General features: G+C 57.9%; 1 long non-coding RNA gene across 1 annotated transcript; it reads right to left on the reverse strand.

Annotated features, from left to right (window-relative positions):
* Positions 1-309: 309 nt before the first annotated feature.
* On the reverse strand, positions 310-12,441 carry LOC137842837 (uncharacterized). The gene is made up of 3 exons (XR_011089244.1): positions 12,317-12,441; positions 10,517-11,404; positions 310-2,216 (listed from the first exon to the last, which is right to left on the reverse strand). It is a non-coding gene; the product is annotated as an uncharacterized lncRNA (long non-coding RNA).
* Positions 12,442-24,440: the final 11,999 nt, after the last annotated feature.

Raw genomic sequence — 24,440 nt, forward strand, 5'->3', positions numbered from 1 at the left:
CCAGGAGGATCAGATCAGGCCCAACAGGATTAACCACATAACAGCGCCAGCGGAAAGCAGATTTGCCATTTAACAAGAAAGACACGCACACGCCCCAAAGCCCGCGTTAAAGGAACTGCCTCGGTGCGAAAGTGGCCTCCAAATTTAGGTTTTCTAAAATTAAGATTTCGTATTTTTATACGGATAGAATTAGACCCTCCATAACAAATTAATAATCAAAGGCCCACAGAAATGTTTCCATGAACTCTTTTTTTTTTTTTTTAATTCCGAAGGAAACCATTTGTTTAAAAGAAGCAAGTGTTCCCCTGCAGAGTCGGCACTCCAGTAATTGCAGCATGATGATAGAAAATGGGGCTGGATAGTAAAAATAACTTAAAACTATTCTAAACAACCATGAAGCTGAGTAATCTGTTTCAAAGTCCAAGTGGAGATATCCCAGTGACAGGGCGCGCAGAAAATGCTAAGGTGCATAGTTAGAAGGGGAGGGGAGAAACAAAAACAAACAGTAAAAATAGTACAAATTCCTTCGGATGCTATTTGGGACAAAAGATGAAAGCTGGGATTTTCATCTGCTTCCCAACATCCCCGCTGCCCTGCAGCTCGGGGGCTTTGCGAGGGGTTCTTCACATCAGAACCCCCAAACGCAGCGGTGCCACGGGTGCAAAATGAATACCGAACACCAGAGCACGGCCTTCCTCTGAAAATATCAAAGAAAAATCAAAGATAAATCAAGGCACCTTCTCCCCAGCTGGTATCAGCCAGCACAACCCCACAAAGAACAGGGGGAGGACGGGCCAAGCCCCGATCTCTCGGGCTGTTGCGCTCCGTCCTGCCTCATCCGCGCTGCTGTCACGTTACGAAATGTGTCAGTGGCTGTGTCGGGGGTGGCAAGGTGCCACCAGCATAAATACATCCGTATCTGCACAAAGGATCTGTCCCCAAGTCAGGATCTTCATTAAAAATGAGCAGGTAAGCATTTCCCTTCATTCTTTTGGTTCCTTTCCACCAAAACAAAATGTGGCGCTGCGGCAAGGTTGCAAGGACACCCAGCACCGGAGCAGGGCTCGGCGCTTGGACCAAGCCAGCTGGGTTCACGCTGTGCTCCCAGCTCCCCCAGGCTGGTCGAGGTGGGGATTTAAAGTTGTGGCAGGGAGAATGATGAGCAGGAGTGATATTGATGGGTACGCCTCAAGCACAGCCCGGGGTGGCTGCGGCACGGCCACGGGGAGAGCACGGCGCAGGAGCGGGGAGTCCCACGCGGGTGCCCAGAGGTCATGGGAAGCGAGTGCCAAAGCCACAAGGAATAAAACCACCCTGGCTATCCAAGCACGGGGATGCAGGGCCGGCACCTTGCTCAGGAGGCTTCTCAGAGGGCATTGCTGGAGGTGGGAGATCTCTGAGGGAAGGTCTCGGCACGCTGCCCATGCGCTCTCCCTCGCCACCTCCCTGCCACGCAGCCCTGGCTAGTCCTTGACACCCCACCGAGCCTAATTGGAAGCTACTTGAGGTAGATCTGGCACGCGTTGCCCGCGCCAAGTTGACAGCAAGGCACTTGAAAAGGCAACTGGAACCTGCTTCGAACAAGCACGCGATGAACAGCAGCGTTTCGGGAGCTGCTTCCAAATCAGCTCAGCCTCACGAGGTCCCCCAAGACCCGGGGGAATCCGCTGTGGCCGGGCTCCAGGGACAATTGCCCCGAAATTTCACAAGCAGGTGACAAAAGTGGGAACCCCAGAAGGAAGTGTCAAAGTGACAGCAATGCCCGTGGGAACAAGGGGCAGGGACAGCCCTCTCCGTGTGCCTGCTCGACAAAGGCACGTTGGAAACCTCAGGGCCGTTCTTTCTGCAGACACCCCTCTCTCTCCAAAAATCCCTGCAGCCTTCCCTCCCCTCTTCTTCAACATCCGACCACCTTGAATTCCGCCCCGTGCTGCTGCAGCAAGGGACAGGCTCTTGCTTTCTGATGGCTGATGAGGAACCAACATCCAAAAAATGAGCGTGGATCCGAGGCAGACGGAGCTTGCAGGGAGAGGCCGTCGCTTTTATCAGGCCAACCAACAGAGCCGGAAAAACAACAGGCTGAATTTGGGGCACAACTGGCTTTCTTCAAGGTCTTTCTACGTTGGATGCAGGACAAGCCTCTAGTTCAGACAGGGTGTTCCAGTTTTTTTTTTCCTAGGCTGCACCCTGAGTTAAAAACACCACTGGCTGAAGAGCTGGAAAAAAATAAATAAATAAATAAAATGAGGAGTTCAAACAGGCAGGGAGCTGAGAGGGGGATTTCCAGAAAGGTGGGGAAGAAACCATCAAAGCAAGATTTCCAAAGAGCTCGGTGCGTGGGGTGCTCTTTGGGCAGGGAAAGTTTTCCAAGATCTGACTCCAGCACAACTTCAAGACGTCGACGCGCGGAGCTGCCGCGGTCCCCTCTCCTCCGACAGAGGTGCGGGCAGACAGCTGGGGCTAGGAACAAAGCAGGAGGGAAGATCTGAACCTCCTGCCCCTGTCACACAACACTCTCATCGGAAAGAAGCCATGAAGCAGAACTATTTTAGCTCTCCTTTTCAGCAGAAAGAGGCATGAAAGGGAGGCGGTGCGCGGAGAGCCAAGCCTCACACCTTCACCACCACCATTTGATCGTCCACCGACCAGCAGCCAGGCAGAAAGGCTTTGGGATTTATCCCCGGTCACTGCTGGAGCGGGGAAACATCTTCCACGTCAGACGTTACCGCATCAGGGGTCAGGAACCCGCTGGGTGCCTGGTGGAGAGAAGAAGGTCCCCTCGTCTGCCAGCAGAGGATGGGATGTTCCCTAATGGCAATCACAGCGTAGATTCACCCAGCCTCACCCCGAAGATTGCTCCCTCTCACACCTCAATGTCTCAGCCTGTCATTAAATTCCCAGGTCTCACCATTTCCCACGTGCTTGCCCTCTAACCACCCCGAGAAGCGAGGCAGCACTCCCCCATCCTTCACAGCCAGATGACCGGAGACAAAGCCCCCGTGCCCCTCTGCTTCCTCAGAGCACCAGGGCTGGCGATCCCGTGGTGCTCAGCCACCCGAACCTCGCTCTGAGGGGGTAAGGAACCAACCCTAAAATCCCAGAACCCCGGAGCCCTGCCTGCTGCCCCCCTTACAACATCCTAAAGAGCTGAGATAGCTCTCCTAGGCTTCATCCCCTGCTCTGGGTTGTCTCAGAGGAGCAGCTCGTGAACAAAACCCTGCCTTTGCTGCTGTTGGTGCTTCCTCCACCAGTGGCTTTGAGGATTAGGGCCAGAGCCTTCCGTTGGCTTCAGGAGCTGATGGGGAGCCAGTGGAGCAGCTTGGGCTCCCAGTGGCCTGGCCCTTGGGGCAGCTGGGTGCTCGTGCCCTGCACCAGCCGGTCCCACCACCGCAACGCTTCTGCTCAGCTTCGGCTACGAGGCAGCAGGAGAGGAGGAGAAGGCAGCGTTTCTGGGAATGGTTACTGGAAATGGTTACTGGAAATGGTTATTGTCTTATCTGCAGAAGGCAGGGTGTCACCGCTGGCTTCTCCAGCCTGTCCCCAGCAAGACCCAGCTGCTCGTACCCACGTCCCACGGCAGCAGCACCTCCATTGGCGGTGCCAGCTGGGAACGAGCACCCCATGGCATCTCCCCCTCCTCGCCCCCCATCCCCAGGCTGCCCGATTTGGGGACGACGGGCAGCAATGAGAGCAAGGTGTCCTGGGGGTAAGGAGGTGGGAGGAAGGCTGGGAGCATGAACAGCCCCGATGGGAGCCCGGAGTGGGAACGTGCAGGCACGTTTTGAGTTTCTCTCTGGGTTTTTCACCGGACCAGTTCCACGCCCACAGTCTTAGGCTCTGCACACCCACAAACACGTGCACAAAGGGACCATCTCCGCTCCGATCAGTGCGGTTTCAGCACGGATTACTGCCTGCGGAGTCCTGCACGCAGAGCTCAGACAAAAGCTCCAGCCCCCTGACCACGTCCCCTCCCTGGCTCTCCCAGCTGGGAGCCGTGGATCGGCACAGCGGGATTGCACCCGCACCCAAAACCCGCACCCTTTGCCCAAATTCCCCCAGCCCCTTTGCAGGCTGCCAACTCAAAGGACGCTACGGGAGGAGGCACGCAGACCACGAGAAGCTGCAGCTCCTCTCCCCACTCAGGCTGAATCCCCAAACGAGGGAGGAGATCCACGCATGACAAACTTGCTTCCAAAGCATCTCCCTGCGCCAGGGCACAGGGGCAGCGAGGCGCTCGGTGCCGCCAAGTGACATGCATCGAGGGAACATGTAGCACAGCCACAGCCACTCTATTAATTTAAGTTAATTTCCTGCAGTTCTGTCTTAGTTTTTCCAGCAGATTCAGGACTTAAAGGTTAAAGCGTAACCTTGTCTCAGTAGCTTGCTATTCGCTCCATGCAAATGTCTACCTACAGCCTGGTAATTACATGCATTTCCAAAGAGCCAATCCGCCGTCAGCCTGACAGATACTGATCTTCCCGTTTTATTTTTAGCTCTGTGCTTCCCCCTCTAGATGCAAAAAAAAATTCTGTTTGTTCCATCTTTGCTGCAGCCTCTTTTTTCCCCGGCTCACCAGCGAGCTCCTGCCTCCGCCGGGCTGGAGCCAGCAGCGGCGCGGGGCAGTGGGGGGCACCCGGTGGGACACCTCCACGGGTCTCAGAGCAGGGCAAAAGCGGGTGGTGGTCGGCTCCTTTTGGGCCACCGAGGGAATTTGTCTCCTCTGGAAGAGAGGAGCATTTAAATGGGAAACTCGAGCGAGGCAGAAGGAGCTGCAGCCCCCTCGGTGCGCACGCGTGCCTGTGCCATGCAGGGGAGCTGGGCGCTTTCTCTTTGGGACACCACCAGCACGCACACACGCAGGCAGCCAGGTCCCAGCAGGGAGAAAAAGGGCCAAATCTGGCAAAATGCAGCCACGTGCTCCTGGCTCTGCGAGCTCAGGATCTTTTTGCCTCGTGGGGCCACCCAGAGAGAGGAGGCGATGCTGGGAGCGGGGGCAGTGGAGGCAGGTCAGGCACACATAGGCAAGGCTCAGTTGACGCTTCCAGCCCTTAAAATGGGCACACGTGAGATTAAATGTGCGCGGTGCTGCTGAAGCCAACGCGCTGCCCACCTCCATGAGCTGCCCTGGTGGCTGTGGGGAAGAGGCGAGGAGCGCAAGCCGCTAGAAATGTGAATCCTGCAGGAGTTCGGCCCAATCTGGCCGCCCACCGCCAGAGAGAAGCCCAAAAAGCTGCCTGTAAATCATGAGACTTGGAAGAAACGGGGTCAGGTTCTTCTTATTCGCCTTTCCTTCTGGAAAGTCTTGGAGCGGGGATGGGTTGGGCTTTGAGGGGTGAGGTCTGCACGCCTCCCTCTCTCTCCCAAATGCATATTTTACATTTAAACCAGAACAGGCTCGCACAAACTTTAGTTACACGATGGAGAAAAAAAAAAAAAAGACACCGAGCCTCACAAGCAGCGTGGTGGGAAAGGGCTGGCTGTCGGCACCATGGCACAGAGGCCAAGCTCACCATGGGCAGCGCTGGCACACGCGGCACAGCTCTGGGATGTTAAGGGGGTAGGAGAGAGCAGGGCACAGAAAGGACACCTGGGTGCAGGGAAGCCAGGTAATAAAATGCTTGACATAAACAGCTGAAGAGGAAGGAAAAAAGAGGAGCAGGGATGGGGCGAAGCAGAAGGAAGGTCTGGGAGAGGTGCCTAACCCCTTCCAGACTCCAGTAAGAACAGACAGAGCTGGGGCTGATGCTTCTTTCCAACACCTCCCTGGTGCTCAGCCCTGCGCCGGTGGCAGCCCCCACCACGCTGGAAGTCATAATTACATCTCGTTCCTGCAAGGAAAGGATTGCTTATCTCGTTACGCCTGCAAGGATCCTCCTGGTCAGAAGGGCACAAAAATCCAGGAGTTATCCCCGCACGGTATTACATTCCCTGGGCAGTCTCCTCTGAGATCCTGCACAAATAAAGCACGCGGCGCTGGAAGATGCCTGCCCGGTGGCCTTCAAACATTTCCAACAGGTGGCTTTAGGCAGCTGGTGGGAACAATGCCTTTACAGAGCTCCACGGCCCCAGCTTTCCCCTCCCATACCCATAACCTACAGGCCAGGCTGACCCACCCTCGGGGAGCAGGAGCCAGCCCGCAGCTGCAGGAGACCGCAGGAAGGCAGAGCGGAGCGCACGGAGCAGGACGCAGCCGTCCCCACGGCAGAAGAGCCCAGGAACAGAAATTCAGCTATTTACTTAACAGCCCACGAGCTCAGATCCCAAATCCCCATCCTTCTGCACAGAAATGGATAAATGAAGAAGCTTCAGGTTGAGGAGGGGGTTAGGGAACTCCTGGGGAGCTCTGCCACCCGCAGCACCTCTCCAAGCCCCACGCGGGCACGCGCCGTGGCCGTGCCCCGCACAAACCGATCCCTCCAATGCCAACGAGTTCAGCCAAAGGAATTCCAGGGCAAGCAACGAGAAAAGGCTGGTGCAAAGCTACCCCTTCACCACGCTCCTGCGAAACATCTTTAAATCTGAGAGCTTTGCATAATCGTGTTTTAAACAATTCAAACCTGGCACTGCCAGCGCTTCGTTTGCGAGTCGCTTTCTTGCTGCTGGCTCATTTGTTTTTTTAACCGCTATTCAGCCTCCATCCTCCTTTGTGCAATTCAATCACGTCGCTCCCACCTTAGCTTGAAATTTGAAAGGCTGGGCACCCCCAAGCCTTTTTCCTTGTGTTTGCACCCTGATTTTACAAAGAACAGGGACAGCCCCTGCCACTCGCCACCTAACCGAGGCCAGCACCCTGGGCTTTGGTTGTTCACCGCATCCTGGACACCCCCTGCAAAGCAGCCGGCAGAATCCGGGGCCTTAACTCTTTGAACCTCTCCTCCCACGCTCACCCCTCAGGCTCTGTGTCATCACGGTGCCTTTCTCCAAATCCCTTCCCAGTGGGTTTCCACCTGAATGTCATTGCAGCGCCCAGGCTTGGGCACCGGGAAACAGCGCTGCGAGCGCAGGCAGCGGAGGAAGAAGGAGAGAAGTGTCTCCAGGGCTGTCTGACACGCGGCCTCAGCATCTGTTGCCCCAAAAATATCAAAAGGCAGAGCTTGCTTTCACACAAGACACGCACAACAGAGGGTTTGAGCTTCTCTGCGGCCATAGCTGGCTTCAGAGCTGGATCCCCACCAGCGCCGTTTTGACCAGTGCTTACTCCGTGCTCTCCAGCCACGTGCTGCAATTTATCCTAAGTCTTCTGGCTCCTCAGCCAGGTGCTCCTTGTCCCTCAGCCTCCTCCTGCTCACCTGCAGCTTTCACCTCCAGCACCTCGCTCAACGTTTTGGCATTGAAATCGCAGCGAGATGTCTGGAGGCACCGGGTAAATCTTGCCGTGGAGCATCGTATCCATGGAGTTCCCTTGGGCTGCCGAGACCCACAAAAAAGCCCTCGTGCTTGCCGTGCTGTGCTCTTCCAGCAGCCCCTGGAGCACTGTTTGGGGCACCATGGAAATGGATGTTTAACGTTGGGTGCATCGCCAGGAGCCATTTGAGCACCACGTCTCCTCCGTGCCTGCTCTGCTCCTTCACAAGAGACTCACACCAAGAGGACACATGGAAATCACCCAGACCAACCCCTTTTTCTCCCTCCATCTCCCCTTGCCCCGTGCTTTCCTCTCGCAGCCACAACCTGGGCAAGGTGCACGCAGCAGCCCCGCAGCAGGGACATCCCCGAGCTGTGTCCGGGGAGCCGAGGGGATTTCCCCCCCATGACTCCGCCAGCCCTGGCTTCGTTCCACCGTTCCTCTCAGCCTGCCTCCTCCCTCATGGGCTTCTCTTCTATTTTGGAGCCCCTGATTGTATCTGACAAGGTCTCCTAATTGTCTCCACTGATTTTACCAGAGACTGATTTTAAAAGCAGCTCAGTAACTTCGTCACTTCGGTATCGTCGCTGAATTCAGCTCCCTCATTTATTAATGGGTCTGCTTCTGCTCTTTCTCCCCTGATATGTTTGCAAAATCTCTTTTTATATCTCTTAACCCCTTTGGCTAACATTAACAAGCAAAAACTCAGTAATATTTGATATTATATGTGTATAAATAAAAGCAGGAAAAGATCTTACTCACTCCTGTTATAGCAGCTAAAGCGGGCCTAGGGCTCTGGAATAGCGGTTTTACTGCACACTTTAAATATCTCCATTACTTTATTAATGTGCAGAACGTTGGAATTTTATCGGATAGTTTGGTTATTTACCTTATAAAGCAACACGGGCATCACAAACCACAAAAAGAGGGTATTTAGCACTTCCTCCTTAAGCCTGCCTCGCTACAAACTGAGTCCAGGCAAGGCTGCAAAACCCAAACCCCACATGCCATAAATGACCTGCCTTTCTCTTCCAGGAGGTGGAGAGGAAGGGGAAGAGGGGAGAACAGCACTTATCCTGGCAGTGATGCCATTGCAAATTTTTGCTCAGAAGGAATTCACAAGGGCAGTTTGCACAGAGCAACCTGAGCCTCCTTGGATGGCCACGACAACCACCACCAAGCACAAAGCGCCTCTCATCTGCCAGAAGGAGGTCCTGGGGTACCAGCTTCAACAGCCTGCACCAGCACTGGCACGAGAGATTGAAACAAAAACAATCCAAAACCCAACACAGGAGCAGTTTCCAAGAAAGAATTTTCCATCTTCCACCCCTTTGTTGACTTCCCATCCATGGTTCAAGCGATGCGCTAAACTGTGCGCAAAACTGGAATAGTCGGACCCACGTAGCACAGTGCCCAAAAAACATTTCCAAAAGTCCTAGAAAGACTTTTGAAAGGACTAAAATAAACCGGATAAGCCAAGTCAACCCTGCTGAAAGAAGCCAGCCTCCCAGCTGCAGGCTGGACTTTTATTTATCATCCTTTAAATCGCTGCCTCCAAGACTTCCCCAACCTGGGCACCCGGAGACCTGCTGCAGCTCCCTGCAGGCAGAAGCTGACCAGAGAAACTCAGGTGATCGCTGGAAAGAGCTGCTGGAGGCTCCCGTCCAAGTTCTCAGCTTTGCAGCTCCCTTGGGAACCTCAGACTGGGGCGCAGAGGCAAGTGAGACCAGCTTAGGGAGTGCCTTTTGGAGCTGTGGGACGTCTGCGCTGGATGCCCCAAGCAGACACTCACAGCACTCACCTTTCTGATGTAAAGCTGGGGTAGAAACACTGACACCAAAGAAAGAGGAAAAATGAAAAAGGGAGAAGCCAAAAATAGGCACGAGGGTCTCAGCATCTCTCTGTTTCCCCCAGACCAACCAGTACTGGTCCCCAGGGGGCCAAAGAGACAGGAGCGTGGCTGGCACAAGGTGGGACAAAGCCCTGGGGGCCGAGGTGCAACAGGAGGATGAGCAGGGGGAGGAAGGATGCTCGGACCCCACCTCTGCCAGGCACACCACGGGTGGGCAGGAAAGGAGCCGGGAGGCACAGCTACGGGATGAAACCCCCAGGTCACCCCCCCAGCAGGGGGGAGGTGACAAGGACAAGCATCACCCCTGCAAACACGTCCCAGCCTCTTTTCTGGGGGGCGCAGAAACTGCAGCAGCCCGGATCCCTCCCCTTCCCCGTCATCCTCAGCCACGCTCCCTTTTTTTTTTTTTTAAAGCATAAAACTTCCCCCACCACCCACCTATTTTTAAACCCGGCCAAGGCCAAGCAGGGGCCGGGATCCTTTTTTACCCCGGGGGCTGTGGCTGCAGGCGAGGCGGGGAGGCAGGAGCACCCGCGGCCACCACCCCGCAGCCACGCGCGGGGCTCCGGCGGAGCAGAGCGAGGGCAGGAGAGCAGGCTCCCCTTGCAAAGTCTGTCCTGTGCTGTCTAATAACACAAGGTGTCATTGTATACCCAAATCAGTGCCTGGAGCTTTATTTATAACAACTGAAACACAAAACCCAGCAGGCCAGAGACAGCGAAGGGAGCGAGAGAGCGGAGAGGGCAGGGGAGCGGGCGGGCGAAATCTCCCCATGCTGCGGGATTCGCCCCGAGGTTTTAAAGCCGGGTTGGGGCTGGGGGGGCTGCAGGGGGCCACGGGAGGGGGAAAAAGATGAAAGGGAGATGAGAGCGTGCTCGCAGAGCATCAGTGCCTCCCCGGCCGCGGCAGGGTGACAGAGCTGTCACCACGACACGGAGCCATGGGGGTGCTCCGCTCGCAGCCCCCCACCAGCTGGCAAAGGGAGAGGAGGGACGAGCTCCAGCTCCCCTGGGACTCTCGGGCTTTTACAGCTACGCTTCTTTAAAGGCCGTGTGGGGGCTTTTCAGCCATCCCCTCGTGCCAGGAAGAGCTTTGCAGCTCAGCAGCTGGCTCCAGCGCACTCCCTCTCGCACTGGAACAGGCTCTGCACCCGCTGCCTCTGCGCCCTTGGCAGGAGCCACCCGAAAAGCAGCCCCGGCACGCTGCCTCGGGCACACCTGCGACCAGACCCGACTCCTGCGAGCGGGCTCAGCGCCCTGAACTCTTGCTGAACTCAGCAGAGGCGTCTCGGCACCGAAAGGTCCCAACCCTGCACTTACGGCACCGGGAGATGCGCTTCTCCTCGGGTGGGTCCAGATGTTATCGGCACCGCCGCCACCCCCGGCGGCTCCTTCGGCTGCTCCCTTGCGCCCGAGGCTCCTGCTGCTGGTGGAACATCCCTCTGTGGCTCCTGGGCAAAGCCTGGCAGCTTTCCCTAAAGCCCCTTTCCCCAAGGAGATGAAAGGAGGCTGCTGCCAGCCCTCGTACCGGGGCGGCTGAGGTGGGCGCATTCGTGTCCCACTCTTCTGAGCCGGGGTTGGAGGTGGGAGGCAGCGGCAGGAGGGAGACAGCAAACAGCTGGGGGGGAGAAAGGGGAAGGAAACCTCTCGAGGAGGTACCCAGGGATGCCGTTTGGTGCTCACCTCCCCTGCAGACAGATATTTAAATCGCCAGGTGCAAAAGCCACTGAAAGTTCAGGCTGAGTCACGGCTCCCAGGTTTGACCCATTACCAGGAACGAGGGTGGGCCCGGCAGGAGAGGAGGCTGAACGAGGCTGGGTCCTCTCGTGTGGGGTCTCTCCTGCTCCCAGGGCCCCTTTGGCCCAGTTTTGGTTCTCCTGGAGGCAGCAGGAGCCCGACCGTGCTCCTTGCAACCAAAACCCAGCCAAGCTACCACAGCGAATTCATAATCAGCAAGGGAAAGAGCTCCCACCAACTTGACCAAGGGCTTAAAACTCTCCCTCTCCTCCCACTCTGCCCCGGCATTGGTGTCAGATGTTTTCTCCCTCTCCATCAGATAAGGGAACACAAAGCAGCACCAAACCCGCACTCGCAGAACCCGGGCGATGTGCGGCTAAATGCTGTGAAATCGGCGTGCCTGGGATCAGACGTTCCCCGTGTAGTGCAACGAGCGTGCCGGCAAATCTGCCTCCGCCTTTAGCCACGCTGCTGCAAAAAAAAAAAAAAAAAAAAAAAGGAGAGGCAAAAACCCCCCCGGCTTGTGGCGTGTCCCCACCTCGGTGCTGGGGATCCCGGTCCTCACAAAGCCACAGGCTGCAGGGCCCAGCCTAAATCCTTCCCCGAGGGCTTTGGGAGCACGGCAGCAGGAGGAACGGTGAGATCAGGGCTCTGCAGAGCTCTCCGCACACGTGGGCGAGGTGCAGAGCATGAAAACGAGGGCTCGGAAAGCTCAGGGTACTGCCCGACGAGCTGCAGCACGCAGGGAATAAAGGACAGGGGTGATCCCGGCCGCTTGGTTTCATCGAGGTGAAAAGGAGTTATTAGGAACAGCAGGACCCCAGGGACCTCGGGGCTGCCCAGCACCTTCAGGGTAAGCGGGTCAAGGGGGTGCAAGTTGTGCCCACACAAGGGGGTCACCGGTTACTCCGGAACAGGGCTCAGAAAACCCAGACCCCAATGGAAATTTCTGGCAGGTTGCTGCAGAAGGGTTTGTCCTATACAGAGATTTTTCTTGTAAGGTCTTTGCGGACAGGAAAACATCTCTCCTCCTCCTCTCTGAGCTCACCACCCCAGTCTCGTGTCCCACTAGAGCAAGGCACCGGACAGATCCTGGAGGGTGAGCAGAGCAGGGAGGGTCCCTGTGCTGATTTATTGTCACAAACCCACTGACAGCGCACGTTTTGGGGGAGAATACCCAAGGGGAAAGCCTCAGCAGGCAAAACCTTATGGCAGAGCATCCTCACGCTGGACCCAGCAGAGGATGCCAACCTGTGGTCTGAGCACAGGGTTGGGGAGATCTCCTTGGAGAAGGGGAGCAGGTTTTCCACATGAAGCAGCACGTTTCCCCAGCCTGATCCAGGGGTTGCAGCTAGCATGCAAATATCCCGTATTATTTCTCACCTGCTGCTGGGTCCTGACCGTGGGAGGATTACGCAGCCGGCCCCAGACGGCCCTACAGGCTGCAACAAGGGCTCCCCGACGGGGCAGCCTCTCCCTCCCCAGCCACCCTGCCTGCACCGCCCTCGCTCGGGGCTGCCCACCTCCTCCAGAGCTCTGAAATGGTAACAAAAAAAAAAAAAAAAAAAAAGCCCCAAGCTGAACTTTGAGGCCAAAACGGGGTTTGGAGCGCAAGGGGAAGGGGGGGTGGCGAGGGAAGGAATCTGAGTTGCATCACTTGGAAATACCCGCGCGCCGCGGAGATGTACGTACATGTTCGGCTTCCTACTGCCTCTTCAGGAAACTGCTGGGGAGCAGCAAGGCGACACCAGAAAGAGCCCGGTGACATTTGCCTACAGCAAGTGAAAACAGCCTTGAAACGAAGGCAAGTTGGCCCACGTGCGAAATATTCCCCTCCTCAGAGCGAGGTGCTGCGGGGGCTTGGCTCTCCAGGCAGCCAAGTGGGGCAGGAGAGGTTTGGAACAAAACCCAGCCGAGAACTTTTGCCCTTTGCCCGGCCTCAAAACCAGCCCAGAGCTTTTTAAGAACAGGGACTGAAACTGCCTTTAATTCCCTTTAGCAGAATCGACCACCGTGCCCTTCACGAGGAGGAAAATAAATCGGAGGGGAGAGCTTTATTTCCAGCCCAAGTTTTGGAAGCCCAGGCTGCCTCCCAAGCAGCTCTCCTGCAGACAGAGCTGCAGCCAGCCCCGAGAGCCTGCTGCCACCCACACAGGCTCGCTGAAACCCGGGGAGAGCACGTGGACGGTGCTGCAGGCGTGATCCTGCTGGTGAGACGGGACGTGGCTCTGGAGGGGCCAGCCTGGGTGCTTGGTTCGCTCCTAAAACTCCAAGGAACTGCGCCGGGTCCGGCTCAGCCATTTGATTTGCTGGGCTAGAGCAGACCTGGCACTTCTCTCCTGGTTTTAATCGAGGCTTTGCTCCGCTGCAAAAGGCAGATCCACCCTGCTGACCCTCCAGGTTCTCCCTTCTGCAAGGGAAAAAGAGGGAAATGTGACAACCGGGGGCTCGATGCTCCATTTCCAAAGCCACCGTGAGCCACCGAGGCAGCCTGGAGCATCCCGGCTCGCCGCCTGCAGCCCTGGGAGCAGGGCTGGTCCCTGTCCCTGCAGCATCCCCCGCCCCTGCTCCCCCCTCCACGTCCCCTGGCGAGGTGCCCGGCCTCTCCCCCTGCCCGGTTGCGCACTGGGGTTGGTGCAGCGGGGAGCCCAGGTGGCTCCGCTGTGTGCCAAGCGGCTCCGTCTCACCTGCAGCGACTTGTCGAGGGGGAGCTGCGGCTCTGCCCTTTCTTGTCTGGCTTTAATCTGCCTGGGGAGAAGGGAGAAGAAAAAAAAAAAAGAAAAAAAAGAAAAAAAAAGGAGCGGGGAAGGGTAAACACAGCTTAGGCAGCTGCAAGTCCCGGCAACTGAAGGGCTGAGCAGGTGATTCGGAGCGGGGGGCCGACGGACACCCCCTGCCTCCCACCGACAGCTCCTGGGAGGTGCTGGGGGGAGCGAGACGGCTGCTGGGGCTGCAGCATCCATCGCTGGTCCAGCAAAGGCAGGACCCGGGGTAAAGTATTGCCTCTCAATCTGCTTTACCACCTCCCTTCCAAATCTGGTGCCACCCAAAGGATGCAGGACCCCGGATGAGCAGGCATGAGGATGTGTGACCCCTCCTCGGACACTTCGAGAGCATTGAACCTACAAAATGCGGCTGCACCGACTGCCCCAGCTCGCAGCTTCCTCAGCATCACCCTGTGCAGGTCCCAAAAGGGGGCTGAAGGCTTTTGGTACACAAACACACGACTTTTCGCAGTGCCACAGCCATGGTGCGACCCAACCCAGCTCCTCCCGTGTCCTTGGGGATGCAGGAAAACCCACAACAGAGCCAAGCCCAACCCCGGGGGTTTGCACAGATGCCCCGTGCGTGGTGGGAAGGCTCAGGACCAGCGGTGTTTGGTCTTCAGCCAGCCACGGGGACAGATGCTGCCGTGGCTCGGGAGAGGAGGGAGCCTCTTCCAACACAACCAAACCACTGAAGCCGCAGCCCGAATGTTGCCCAAGCCCTGGTACCCGGCCCAGCCGAGCAGGCAGGGATGCTGGGGCTGCCCCAGTCTCGCTGGTGAGGTGCTCCAGGACAGGGCAGGAACACGAGCAGTGATGGATGAACACAGGGCAGGCAAGAAGAAAGGGGCAGACGGGCAGGGACGGGCAGCGACTGCCCCAAAACTAGGGCACGGCTCCGGAGACGACGGGAGACGTCTCCCCGGGCACCACCCACGCGGGGTGAGGGAGAGGAGCCGGGCTTGCCCCACGTGTGACAGCCACCCCACGCGACCCACGCCGGCCCCACAGGCAGGGCTGGGCAGGCAGCACGAGCCCCAAGCCCTGCTGCAAATCCCGGAGAGCCGCCGGGGTTCCCACCCACGCTCCATCCCTCCTCCTCCTCTGCTTCCCCCCGGGGGCACAGGGTTCCCGACGGCTGGGTGAGGCTTCTTGGCCCTGCAGGGACTTTTTGGCTGCTCGGTGGCTCTGAGAACAGCCAGGACCTCGCAGATCCCCTGCCCCTGCCTGCCTGGACCCCGCTCTCCGTGCGGGGCACGGCTGCACCCAGCGCACCCCGACATCTGCCCCAGCCTCGGCCCCGGGGAGACGGGCGAGCCAGTCAGACCGGGCGAGGAGCCGGCCTCACCTGGGAAGCATGGGGAGACCAGTGCTCCCAGTTACCTCCCCAGCAGGTCAGGACGAGGGCCCTTCATCTCCCAAGCCTTTGCCCTAGTTATTTTCATTCCTGTCCCCACACCCTGCCCGTAGCAGCGGGGGATCGGGATGCCTATTAGGGCGCAGCGAGGCGCTGCCCTGGCTGCAGGGAGCGCAGGGGAGGTGAAGTGGCCGAGCCAGAAGGGAAAAAAGGGCTCAGCAGGGCCAGCCTCCGAGGCTGAACCCGATCCCACACACATTTGGGGTGCATTTGGGGCAGGGCAGGTGAGAGGACGGGGCTGGAGGGTCCCCACTGCACACGCAGACACCGAGCTGGGTCGGTGCCCATGCTCGATGCTGCTACATCCATGCTGGAGTCTGAGGCTGTGATGGGCAAGAACGCCCCCAAAAAAGTCACATCGATTCCTAATCGGCACCTCCTGATGCCCCAAGTGGCACCGGTTTGTGGTGAGGGCTCAACACGCCTCAAACTTTTAGCCTAACCAGCACCAGAGGGATAATAGGACTGGGGAAGAAACCTGCACGTAGGGAAGGACGAATCAGACTGAAAAACGCCGAAAGAATGAAATTAGAAGAAAAAAACGGTGGGGAAAATAGAAATGTGGGCAGAACTAGTCAGGCTCTGGCAGCAGTTTAAACTTCCATGTGTTTAGATCCCCGATTTGCCGGCCAGAGATGCTACAACAAATGTCACCTTCACGCCCGCACCAGAACTGCAATTTTCTCATCATCCTTTTTTTTTTTTTTTGTTTCTCCACCCTTTCCATCCCTTTCTGAAGCCTGTTCGGAGGCGAACCTGTTGGGGGGCAACCCCCGGTACCCTGCAGGAGCCGAGTTTTCCCTCCTGGCTTTCCCTCCCCTCTTTGTCCTGCTCCGGCGCTCCCGCACGCACCGGCTCCCTGTCAAGTTTTCTGGCGGATCCGGAGGGAGACGCGGGTCCTGCCAGCCCCAGCATCCAGCCAACTGCTCTTCCCCGGGCGCTGCAGTAACCATAGAAACTGCAGCCAACGCGCAGGCTCCGCTGGGGGGGCCCCGACGCGATGCTCAGCCACATGCACGGGCAGGTAGGGAACCAAACCAGACAGGGCTCCACCAAAAAAAACGCCTCCAAAACCATGCCCGGGGCCGGCCAATGCGCCAAGAGGAGGCTGACGGCGGAGGCTGAGCTCCCCGGAGCCTCCCCAGGTTGCTCCCGAGGCTCGGGGTGATGGAAGGAGGTTTTTTGGCTGCTGGCTGGTCGTGGAGCTGACGGTGCATTTTATGGGGAGATGGGAGAGGTAAAATCGGGAGGATTTTGGTGCTCGGCTGTCTCCGTCTGCCCCACGCTGTGGCTGCAGGCGAGGTGGGGACCCGGGGCAGCAATCAGCTATTAATCCTCCGGTCCTTTTTGCACCGTGGGTATAACCAGGCCAAATCCCACCCCTGGCTGTGCTGGGGAGGCACACGCACCACCGAGGGCGAGATTTGGAGCAGCACAGCTCGGTAAGGAGCTGATCCAACACCGCGTTGGAGAGACCAGGCTGGCACACGGATATAGGCAAACACATAAAACGGGGACACCTCGGGGCCACCAGCTGTTGAGCTCATCCCTTGTCCCCATCGCTCCGGCACCGCCACCAGCGGAGCTCCCATTTTGCAGGGAAACGTAAGAACCTACCAGAAATTAGGGGGGGTTAAAAATACCAACGCTTCTACCTTTTTAAGCACACACACCAAAAATTGAGTTCGCGCAACTGCCCGGCCCCCTCCTTCATTTCTCCCCACCCACCCCCCAGCTCCAGGCCATAAATACCCCACGAAAACCCCACGTGCAAACAAGCCGCAGCCTCTGCGTAAAGAGGCCCAGCCTCCGAAGGAGCCACCCGGCCCCTATTTTGGGCTGTGACTCCTCGGGGTGGAACAAGCCAGCTCAGCTGTCCTCCCTATCCACAGCCCCCAGCTCCAAGCCCTCAATGGCCCCATTGTTCGGGGCCGGGAGCTGCGCTACGGGGCCGGGGTGGCCCCCCTGGCTCCCCGACATCCAGCAGGGCACGGGGCTCCATCAGGGCACCCGGCACCCCGCAGCCCCCCCCCCAGATGAAGGAGAGGAGGGGGATGCGCCCCAGCATACTCAGGGTCCCCTCCCTCCCCGAGGATGACGTGGGGTGAGACAGACTTTTCTCCACGGGAAGGATTTTTTTTTTGGGGGGGTAAAATATGGGAGTACAGCAAAATGAGACACTTGGGGGTTGAGGTTTCTTCTCCCACCCCAAAAACACAGTGTAAAATCTTGCTTCTTCCCCATCCAGCTGTCCTTGTCTCGCTTCTTTCTGCCGAACCCAGGGGGGTGAAAGCACTCCCCTGGGCATCTCCTGGCCCCAAAACATCCCCAAAGCGGGCCGAGGGATGGCCGGACACGCACGCAATCCCTCCGAGACACCCAGAACGGGTCCCTGCCCAGGCTGGCATCAAGGCGGACACACTCGAGCAGATCCCAGATCGGCAGGAGATCCGGCACCCAGGGAGGTGCTCGGGGACGGGACGGCCCTCCCGCGGCTCGGCACCCTGCCAGCGAAAATCAGAGCCCTCGAGCTACGGCGCTGAGCAGCTCCGGCACCCTCCGCCCAGGCGGCGGCTTCAAGGGCTCTGCTCGACACGCAGCCACCTCCACCAGGGGCTGAAATTTTCCTAGAGGTCAGCGTCAACATTTCTTTTTTTTTTTTTTTTTTTTTTTAAAAAAAAACTCCCAGGAGTTTCCCAGAGAAAGATGCAAGGGAAAGGGTTGAAAAAATCCCTTCCGTGCGCAGCGCAAAGTGAAGCAGCCTCAGCCAGCTTCAAACACCACCCGAGGAAAAAAAAATAATAATAAAATAAAAAGAATAAAGAAACCCCAAAAGCAGCTCAACCTCCCCTAAACCTTCTTTACAGGCCAGAAGGGGGGTGAAAATGCCTCGGGAGCAGCAGCGGGGCATCGCTCCCACCACCAACACACGGCTACAAGGGGCCGCATCCTGCGCCGTGTCGCACCTCGTCTCACCCTGTGCCTGCTGCACGTCGTGGTGCAGCATCCCACCGGGGGCTGCTCACACAGATTTAGCCCGGGGGGGGCTCCCCGTACAACCCCAGCACACCCCACGTGCCCACCACCGACCTCCCCGAGCCAGCCCCGTGCGCAGCGGTGCCACCGGGTGCCGGCGGGTGCTGCCCATGGACACGAGAGGTGCCTCCTTTCTGCACAGCTCCTTTCTCTCTCCTGAATGAGAATAGCTCTCCTGGCAGTGGAGCCCACGCGCAGGAACAGCTTGCTGCTCGCACTCGAAGCAGGGAAGCAGCACCCGGCACAGGCGAGCTGCTGCCGACGGCGTTATCGGGGTTTCAGCAACTGCTGCCCTGGTGCGAGGCTGTGCCGACCCGAGCGGGGATGCGCAAAGCAAAGTCCTCCTTTTCTTTTTTTTTTTTTTCTTTTTTTTTTTGGATTTTCCCTCGCACACACGCACGCGAGGCGCCGATGGGGGCGGGGAGGCCCAGGCTGCGCTGATTTATTGGAGGAGATACAACTTCAAGCCCGCTCCCCCTCCCAGCAGTTCCGCAGCTTTTCGTATGTAGCGGGAGCGCTTCTCGTGCTAGCCACGCAGATTGCCTCCTTCCCTCGAGCCCCAACGAAGAAAGCAGCCAAGCAGTCCCCAAACCAGCTACAGCCGACACGTGGCTCCCAAAACCAGGGGGAGAGGCAGCATGAACCTCTTTCTCCCAGCACATCCAAAATTCGGGGGAGAAGACAACCCATCAACGCACTGAAGGGCGCGCAGTTTCACCCACCTCCCATGCTCTTCTCGCCCCCAGTGCCCATTCCCCTCTTTGGGAGAGTTTCTTTGATGGATTCCAGGAAAAAGCCAAGCACAAACCTAACTGGATCCTCTCCCTCACCAGCTTTCCTTGTAGGATTTCTCTCCTCTGGCCTGACCCCTCCCTGTGCCACGCAGGCATCATTCCCGAAGGTCATTTAGTAATTGCTTCCTTGCCGTCTCGACCTCTTGTATCTTTTATTCTGCCACTTGCCCCACCTCAGCTCACACGGGAGGATCTAGCAGAACAGCCAGGTCCTTGCTTAAGACCTGGAAGAGCCCCGTGATGCAAGTTCAGGAGGTTTTGTGGCTCCATAGCTCCACGTCCCCAAATTACTGCTGGAGACAGCAGCAGCAGAGCCCGCTATTGCTGCAGCCCCTCTGCTTGCCCTTCAAGCTCTGGGTGCTCCGGGCATCCCAGAAGGGTTTTGTTTGCTATTGCTGAACCCAAACACCCAGGGAACCGAGCTTTAGCAGCAGAGAGCCCCGTGATGCCATTTGTGTGCCTTCCTCGAGTGGTTTCACCCAAAGAGCCTGCACGCGATGTCGCATCCAGCAGCGAGGCGCCGCGAGCGCCCTGTGCCAGATCTGCGCTGATAGCTCCAGAAGATGATTCACCCGAGAAATATTCAACCCAGGGTCTCCCCGTCCAAAGGGAATACCCGGGGATCTGATCTCCCAGGCACTATATTTTACTCAGCATTTAACACTGGCAAAACACTTGATAGGACCCAGGGGGATTTCTGCATCTGCTAACCCGCCGCCTCTCCTCTCTGTTCCCGTCCAAGTTTTCATTGTTGCCTCAGATTTGGCTCCAGCCAGCTTCCTTTAAGGTATGAGGCTGATAGGATCACGCCGTATCTCCCCAGAAGTTGTAAACCTACTGACCCACTTCCAGCCCAGCTTTTCGGGGCAGGTGGAGACCTCAGGCGGCGCCCCTGCAGCCGCGGGGCGCGATGGGGGGCCAGGCTGGGGTGCAAACTGCAGCACCTCCAACACCACTCACCTATGAGGCCAGAAGCGAGGTGAGACCCAATGCGCACCCCAGGCACCTCCAGCCTGCTTGTCCGTGCCTCAAAGCAGCAGCTCTGGCCCCAAATATTTACTGGAGGGGCTGTTTTGGGGCCGGCCACGCTGCTCCCCCACCAGAGAGCCCACGACCTGCCCGAGATCCCCGCAGACCCACGGCGCGCCTGCCCCCGGCGCTGCTCAGCACCAGACGCTTTCCCAGGAGCTGCCAAATTAAAACCAAAAGCCCAAGGACCCCAGCACTAACGAGCCATGGGTAAAGAGCAGGAGAGAACATGGGTAAAGAGCACTGCCTTCCCTTTACAGCACGCCTCTTGCTGTGCCCAATCTCCCCGTTTAGAAGACAGCAGAAAAAAAAAATAACTTCAGGTGCCAGCTTGGTACACCAAGGGCTGCAATGAAAAAAAAAAAATAAAAAATCATGGAGAAATCCTGGAGAAGCCTTCAAACAAAGGATTTGGGATCACCCCAACCAACTGAATTGCTCCCCCTCTGTATCTCCTCCTGCACACCAGCCCGTGCGGGCAGCCCTGTGTTAGCCCCCAGCCGCAGGAACAAGGTGGGAGAGGGTCACAGACCCCCACCACATCCCCCAAACCCCGACGGAGGTTGCCTGACCCCCACCACACCCCAGACACCCACCCACCCTACCCCAGCCCGTTACTGGACGGTCCCATTTCATTAGGAACGAGCCGCCGGCGCGCCGGCTCACGCAGCCTCCCCAGCTGGCTGCCCAATTTGCGCAGCCAGCCCCAACTCGGGGCCGCGAATCCGTGCCAGGCGACCTGAGGTCGTTATCTGATTAGCCCGTTTGATATCGCGGCGCCTGGTTCAGTACCCGTCCAAATCAAAGGCCCCTTGATCTCATCGGGGTCCGGCTCCCTCCAGCCGAGCACAACCACCCCGGTGGCACCAAGCGCTCCGCCAGCCCGGGCCACTGCTGCGTAATTAGAGGGCACGACGCAGGGTTTAACCCAATGCACCAATGTGGGTTTTTTTTCCTTAACAATGGTGAATAATTTCCCCTCGCTTTGGACTTCCGTCCCCGAGGGAGTTAAGCGCCGTTAAAAGCTTCCCAAACCGCTCGCATCCGAGGATCTCAAAGCACCGCCGAGACACCGGGGAGCTGTGTCGGCGGCTCTCCCAGGAGACTTTGAGCAGGATTTAATATCAGGTGGAAAGGGAAAGCACCAGGGCATTAAATTGGGTCTATCCCAAACCGTTCCTGGACCCAGTCGTACCCTAACTCTCACTGCAGACCCAGGTCAGAAGTTGCTACCTCGAGCCGGAGCGCCGGGGAGAGCGCAGGGACCTGGCCCGTTGCACGCAAGCTGCAATTTGAGATGCTATTTATTTTTCTTCGGCTCATTCAGGAGCAGAGCTGCCCATGGTAGCAGACACGTCAGTGCTTGGCGCCGCGGGACCTGGGCTGAAGGACAAGGCAGCGAAGGGAAGCGCAAAGCGGAGGCTGCTCCGCGCTGTGTAAACGAGAGGAGGAGCAGTTCTGGGAACCTGGAGTATTCCGGAGCCAAAGGGGACGTGGGATCCCAGCCCTTGCACCCCAGGGGAATGGGTTCCCGGTTTAGACCCTGACAAAACCCATCTGAGGCTGGGGGAGGACAACCACAAGGGTCGAGTTATCGCTGAGCCTTGGAGCCTGCCTGATCCCAGAACGCCATAGGGTGGGTGATAATAAAAGTGGGGCTCAGAGCTCCCCTCCAACAATGTCCCAGCAGGGCTGGGGACGGCACAGGGAAGCAGAGCTCCTGGAGAGGTTCCCTTTGCTCCTCCAGCATCAGCAGCCAAGATCACAAGCGGTCACTTCCCATCCCCTTCTGCTGAGAGAAGGACAACGACCCCAATAAATAAATAAATACACAAAATAAAACACCAGGGTTGGGGGAAAAAAAGGAGAAAAACCCCATCACTAAGCACGCCTGGCTGGATGGCAGCGCGGCTGGGCAGCAGGAACAGCAAACAGCAGAGCGCACAGCAACGGCACCGGGAGCTGCAGGGCGGGTGGTTTATGGGCCAAAAAGTGGCTTTATAAAGCCGGATCTTTAAATATTTGCTCCGATGCGCCTTCCAAGTCACATCTGCCACGGCACTTAAACGCTCGCTGTCCTCGCACGTGGCCGGCTCCGGCACGGCACGCGGTGACCCCCGCCCCGGGGAGAGGGGTCCCCAGGGGCTAAGAGGGAAACACCAAGGTCCTGAGGCTCTGGGACCTCAATTTAAGAGCCAAAGCAGCTTTGGATCTCGGCCACGCCGTGGGATTAGAGGCTCCAGGAGGTAACATCCCCGTGGGGAAAGAGAGAGAGGCTGAAGCCAGACACAGAGCCCAGACCCAGGGTACCCAAACGCCAGAATTTCCATTCAAACCCAGCCCCGTCCTCCCCAGGCTGAGTAAGAAATGTGACAAACGTAGCACGAGCAGCTTCCCCGCCGACTTCCAGCCCAGCAAAAAGAAACACGAGGAGGCTGAATTCCTCCCCGTGCCACGCAGAGCCCAGCCTGGATGCCTCTGGGCTTCGCAGAGCCCTGCTGAAATCCCGAGGGCTTTCCGAGCAGCTCCGGCAGCGCAGAGGAGGCAGGAGGAGACCTCGGCTGGGAGGAATTTAAGCCTGGGCACCCAGAAGGTGCTGAGCTAGGAGACCCCAAAACACCGTGGATGCACATTAATATCTGCTTTACCTGCCAGAGAATAGGGCCAAGGGGCAGGGATGTGTGCAGGAGGGGACAGGCAGCCAAGGAGAAATAGCAAAAGCAGCAGCCTCCAGTTCCGCACAGCCCCAGGATGTCCCCCCCCCTGCTCCTAGCACAGGATTTTGGGGTGACCAGAGACTGTTTCCAGCCCCCCCTCAACCCCTGCTGCCTGCCTGCCCTATACAGGGACAGGATTTGGGATTTTTCTGGCGCTGGACTGGGACAAGGCTCCTGACCGAGCCCTCGTGGGGCATCAGCATGGGCAGAAACCTCACCACGATGCCTGGAAGAGCCAGGAGGGCTCCAGCCACCCCGGGGCCAAACACCCTCGTTTGCCTACGAGGAGCCTGCAGGTGCCTCTGTGGCACAGGGGAGCAGCATCCAGGCTGCTTCATTTTCCTGCTCTTCCCTTCCCCTGCCCCTTGGCTGGGGCACAGGAGCCTTTTTCTCCTCGCTCCGTGCTGCCGAGCAGCCTCCAGCTCCCCAGCTCTAAAAAAAAAAATAAAAATAATAACGTTTCTTCCCCCCTCCTTTTGCACCGGATCCGCTGAGCAGCTCGGGAGCAGGCGGCATGAAAGGTACTGACAAAATAAAGTTGGATTGTACTGCATTATTGAAAAAGTGACCTCCAGTGGTCAATAAAGCCTTTGCCCACCGTTTCCAGGCAGCGGTGCCTGTTGTCAGCCTCTGTCTCGGTTCAGCGGGACGGCGCTCCGGCTCTCCCAGTCCCGGCTCTCCCACGGGTGGCTCGTTAAAACTCGGAGCCCGCACTTTGGTAACGAGGAGCTCGGAGCCTTTGGAGGCACGGCTGAAAGCACGAAGGGAAAAGGGCTGCGGGCAGGAGAGCCTCGTGCCACCAGCCGCGTCCCCCCAGGCTGGCTCCGGGCAGAAAGCGCGGGGTCCGATGAGGGAAGCTGGCAGGAGGAGAGAGGTTCAAGGACGAGGCTTTTTGGGGTTTTACTGCAAAACCTTCAGCCATGCAGCACGGGGAGAGGGAGGGGAAATTTGAGGGGTGCCGAGCTCGGAGGCTGGAGCAGGAGGAGGCGATGGGGTGGGTGCAGGTGGCACAGGGTGCCCCGCGAAGGTGCCCTCCTCCGTGCCACCGCCTTCCTGCTCCTTTCACGGGTCATTTCTAGGAACAATCGTGCAAGTAGCTGCCTCCTTCCTTCCCCTCAGCCCAGCTGCAGGAGGAGGAGAACCCCAACGCAGCCCATTCCCAGCCCGGGACGTCCCCTGGGACGAGCGGAGGCTGCTCCCCTCCGTGCCGCACACGGAGAGCTGTGCGCACACAGCTGGGGACTCCAGGGGGAGGTTTTCCTCGTTGGGATTAACTCCAGGTAAAGCCCAGCTGCAAGAAGTCGAGGTGCTCAGGATGTCAGGAGGGAACAGAGGAGGATTTAGCATCCCCCAGAGAAATGGAGGGGACGCCCTAAAGCAGGCTGGATTTTAAGGATCCCCCTTTTAAGGCTGTCCCCGACCGTCCTATTATTGGGGAGGGAACACAACAGCAGCTTTCTGCTCCAAATCCTGCACCACCTCAGGACCAACGCTGCTCGGGGACATCGTCCCACCTCCTCCAGGATCTGGGCGAGAGCAAGGAATGACCCCAGCACCTTCCCAAACTGGGCTGGACTGGGAATTGCTCCCACACCTTGGCGGGAGCTTGCGAGGGGAGCTGGAGCCTCCCCACCAGGGAAAGCTCCACAGATGCGTTTCAGAGGGGGTCCTGTGGGCATGATCCCAAACTTCACTTTGTGCCTCTTCTCACAGCACCAAACACCATGTCACACGGATGCTCTGGGCTCT

Source organism: Anas acuta, chromosome 20, assembly GCF_963932015.1.
Source record: "Anas acuta chromosome 20, bAnaAcu1.1, whole genome shotgun sequence".
NCBI lineage: Eukaryota > Metazoa > Chordata > Aves > Anseriformes > Anatidae > Anas > Anas acuta.